This window comes from Hippocampus comes, unplaced genomic scaffold (genome assembly GCF_001891065.2).
Source record: "Hippocampus comes isolate QL1 unplaced genomic scaffold, H_comes_QL1_v1.1 scaffold158, whole genome shotgun sequence".
In the NCBI taxonomy this organism is placed as follows: domain Eukaryota; kingdom Metazoa; phylum Chordata; class Actinopteri; order Syngnathiformes; family Syngnathidae; genus Hippocampus; species Hippocampus comes.
This window is the reverse complement of record NW_017805548.1, coordinates 1,785,838-1,790,953: the sequence shown is the minus strand read 5'-3', so window position 1 is coordinate 1,790,953 and position 5,116 is coordinate 1,785,838.

Here is a 5,116-nt window from a genome sequence, read left to right as displayed (position 1 = left end):
TGTATATATATATATATATATATATATACACACACACACACACACACACACACACACACACACATATTTATGTTGAATATTCGGAATGTGTTATCGTGCAATTTGCTTTTTGAGGTTTACATGTATGCACTGGTCCCCTGTGCTGGTTAACATAATTTTTTAGATGCCGTGACCCGAGTGAGGATATTGGTTTTGATCAGGGGTGGCCAACCCGCAGCTCGCGAGCTCTTTGGCTGGTTCAATGTGGCTCCTGGGCTTTCACATGACCAGCGTTGAAAACGCCTCGGCGGTGGTGCTGCCATTTAAACAATGGCGCACCACCGCCGAGGCGTTGGTGGTGCGCCATTGTAGTACAGCAGAACTTACAATGTCAGCCTATCATCAATACCGTTACTTGATTGACATACAGGGCAACCAGTCAGATGACAACTGAATTTTGACCTTTAGATCACCGCTCATGCCCAAACAACAGTGCTAAGCTAGTCAGAGAATTACCTCTGATTTTAAGGCAGGGGTGCCGAATGCATGGATCACGATCGAATGCGAGCCAGTGGACTGGTCCCACGTTGACCGCGAGTGGTGGGGGAGGAAATGGGGTGCGGGGGGGAGATTTGTGTGTCTGTGTGTTTCAGTTTCATTCATGTTGGGGGCCGTTCCAGCTGTTGCTCATCATGGCGTGCGTGCGTGCATGCATATGCGCGTGTGTGCATGGTTGGGCGCCCGCGTACGTGTGTATATGCTTGCACGTGTGCGATCGGGTCGATCGCGGGAGGTTGGTTGCTTCAAAAGTCGATCTTCGGTCAAAAAAGTTTGCCCAATGTGGCATGCTGACCCAAGTAGTAAGAAACCGCTGCAGCTCGCATGCAGAGAAGTACCTGCTTCGAGTGGTAACAACGGAATACAAGCCAGATTTGACGAGGATTGTTCAAGAGAAGGAAAGCCAGAAGTCCCTGCACTAAGGCGCTAAGCAGCATGCATAGTTTGAGAAAAATATGATTATATTTTTGTTTGTGGACTTGTTTGAAATGAGAGTTTGTGTGAGAAAGTGCACATAATATTTATTGTTGAAAATGACTGGCCTGTGTCAATTTCTGTCATTATCATGTTAGTGTGTGACATTTACAATAAATCTGGCTGAGCAGAGCTCTGTGTGTGTGTGTGTGTGTGTGTGTGTGTGTGTGTGTGTGTGTGTGTGTGTGTGAGAGAGAGAGAGAGAGAGGGAGAGAGAGAGAGAGAGAGAGAGAGAGAGAGAGAGAGAGAGGGAGGGGGGGGGGGATGTTTATGTGTGCCCATGTGTATGATGTGGCTCTTTGCAGTAACACAGTGAAACAATTGGCTCTTAGTCTCTGACTGGTTGGCCACCTCTTTTTTAGATAATGGATGGATGGATGGAGGATGAATGGATGGAGTTTAACTACATGGCTTCATCAAAGAAAAGTATGAATAATCAATATCTGGGGTACTGTACTCACAAAGACAGACATTGTATATTCAAGAAATTGCATTACACTGTGACATTCATGACATATGTGCATTCCTGAGAAGTTATAATGCCAACAAATCTTTCATGAAAAATTGTTTCATGTTTTTTATTGTTTTTGATGGGAGTCATGATTCAAATATTGCACTGACAACAATTACAACTTAAGATAAGATAAGATAAGATAAGAAAAACTTTATTTGTCTCACAATGGAGAAATCCGCAATTTACAGCAGCTTTGAAGGGAAGAAAGTAGAAAAACTAAGTATTTGCATGCACAAAATAAATTAAAAAAATTAACGGTACACAGTACAGAATGCAATATAAAACATAAAATATAAGCATTTATGCAACTACATATATGCTGCATAAGGTGGCTGTGCTATTAAAAATGGGTGAGTGGGGGGGCGAGTCCAGGTTTTCAGGTGTGTCTCTTCAATCGCCTGACAGCAGTCGGCAGGAACGAGCGGCGGTACCTCTCCTTCTTGCAGCGCGGGTGTATCAGTCTCTGGCTGAAGGAGGTGTCCAGTGCTCTCAGGGTGGCCTGAAGTGGGTGGGAGGGTCTGCCCATCATAGCTGTTAGCTTAGCTAGCATCCTCAATTGTCATTCAACTTCAGCTCAGCCACCTCCCTCCCTACTTATATAGTCCATTATTTGCTCTCATTAATAATTAGTTACATTTCATTTCTTAGTTTTCTACATAACATCAGAATCAGAATGTCTAATCTTCATTGTTTCTAATTGGCAAAATGAAAGTATCACTGGTGAGGATAAGTCAGGCATATAAATAAATAAATAAAAAAGAGGTGGCATCTATGTCCATGGAATCGCCACAGTCTTCTCAATGTGGAAGACAAGGTCTCACCAACCTATGTCACTATCGAGTTGCAAAAAAAAACAAAAAACAAAAATACTGGTTTTCCCTACAGGAAATGAACTTGGGTGTGTAATGTTAATTGTTTCGTGTCCGAATTTTTTCAGGTGATTCATAGACTCTGCAAGACCATTAAACATCTGAACAGGCAAAAGCTGACAAACACATGCCAGTGATGAATCATTTGTCCAAGTGTCAAAATGGAGGCAACGTTCATGCACAAAGACGATACCCGATCTTGGTTAGGTGTTTGGGTCTGGCAATGTCTTGCGTTGTCACTACCTCCGAGCTGAAAAACTATGGGACCGAATGCCAGAATATATTTTCATGTGTGGGTAGTGAAAATTAATTCCCTAATTTCATAAAAGTGTTTAACATCATCATGATGATCAGGCTTTTCTTTTGACCACAAATGTTATCACTATGGGTTTCGATGATTACTCGACCTCATTTAGAATTGAGGACGATTTGTTCACTGTTATTAGTGTGTCAGACCTCATTTTATTATTGGCATGGTTAGCAGTTTTCACGTGAAAATGTTCAGTGGACTTACATTGTGCCGTACTGCTGTTTTATAAGAGCCGTCTGAGATGGATTTAATAAAACAAAAGTGTTTTGAAATGAAAAAAGCCCCAGGACCTCATGGCATCCCAAGCAGGGTGCTTGTGACCTGTGCTATGGAGCTCTCTCTAATACTCCATTCCCTCTTCTGCAAATTTTACCAGACTGCCGTAATACCCACACAGTGGAAAACAACATAATCCCACTACCGGTACCACCAATGACTGTCTCAGCATCTCACCCACCACATCGTACCCGAAATACAGCCAGCCCCATAGTTCTCTCAGACACCCAATCCACCATGGACAATCACAACACAGTTACCCATTTCAAAAAATGGTGCACGGACAACTCTCTCCAAATCAATGTCAACAAAACAGATCAAAATAGTTCACCCTGGCTCATTCCAGCACCCCATCATCATAAACACCCAAACAGGTGAAATGGTGGACACATTTAAATACTTTGGAATAACTCAAGACAATAAACTCACGTTTGATCAGCACACGACGGACATTCATCAAAGAAGCCAACAAAAGCTGTCGGCCGTCTGAAAACGTAGAGGCATGTGCGTTGCAGCCCACCTTCTGTTGTTACTTTATCAAAGCATCCGTCAACCCATCCCTCTGTACTGCTCCATATGCTTCTTCACTGTGCTCTCAGTAACAAACCCGTCCTAATTCACACGTCCGAAAAATACTTAACTATGCAGATGCGCACACACCCAAACTCCTGGTGCGAAGACAGCAGACCTGACACTTTCAGCTCGTCTTGTCAGGGGTCTCCAAAGCAAGTTACTTGCACAATTTGTTTGGCATACTTTTTATGCTGGATGCCCCTTCAGGTCCAATTTAATCAGGGCTTGGGACTGGCAGTGGCTGGTCATTGGAGTACTGATCAGAAATTGATTGATTGTGCTGCCCATATACTGGCATATCAAAATTAAACCCCACCTTTGAGAAAAAAAAGCATAGTTTGGGTTGAATTCACACTTTAACTTTGAAATGGCCAGTCAGAGACAGTGGCCAGGCTGGATGTATCCTGTGGGTCGCGTGATACCCTGGTCTGGTTTGACCAGGGGTGATTCCAAGATCAGAGGATTTGAGGTGCTATAGAAAGGCCGATGGGTGCTACAAAAACTGGGGTCATTGGGGGGGCTATATGTGGGGGTTGCAGTTCCAAAGGTGTGGGGGGTTCGTTGGGGGTTGTACATTGACCGGTGGATCGTGGGGTGTGAGAGCAGCACTTGCCACTGCTAAGACAAAAAAACCCCAAAAAAAACAGAGTAAACCAAATCTGATAAAGGTTCCCTAAATGAGGAGGAGACACAGCAAAGGGGAAAAGGATTATAATTGGAAAATATCAACATATGGTGGACCCTAATTTCTGGGGAAGATAATTAGATTTTGACCCAGCAGTTCCTCAACATGCACATTGACAATATGCATGTTTCTGGAGTAAACTAAACCCCCCTAGCGAGGACAAAAATGAGAGTGGTAGGTCTACTCTCTGACCACCTGTAATGTTTCCTAGCTTAAAAAAAATACAATAAATAATTCTGCTAACTCTTATCTAGCAACTTGGTTTAGCAGTAAATACAGAAAAAAAATTCAATGACAATAACGTGTTTCCAGTGGCGGACCCTGTGAGGGCCAGCAAGGCCTTCTCTGCTGGCCTAAACATTCTCAAAAAAGTAAATTTACTTTTATGTATTTTGTTATTTTATAATTTATGTTATTTTATTTTCATAAATATGTAAACAAAATTATTCTCTGTATTCTTTACATCATATTATTTCCACTTAGTTGATAAATAACTTATTTATTATGGTAGAGTTTTTAACCAATCATATTTCAGCTAGCTTGCGTTGCCAGGTAAATTAAACTTGCTCGGGGCCTTCAGATTGATCAGAGCAGGCCCCTGTGCACTGTAAATGAACGGGCACAGTCAGCTTGCAATAGCCGTTTGCGTACTAGGGCCAGCTAGAAGGCCTTATGTCGAGACAGGCCGTGCGCGTTCGGTGATTGGATTAGCGCTTTTTTCTGTTTACTGAGAATTGTATCCTGACTTGTTCAATAAAGATTCTTTAAAAAAAAAAAAAAGATTGGATTAGCGCCTGCGAGAGCTATCCACTGCATTTTAACCCAAAATGGCCGAAGGAGAAGACGTTGATCTGGTTGCAGAACTACTTTCCACACAA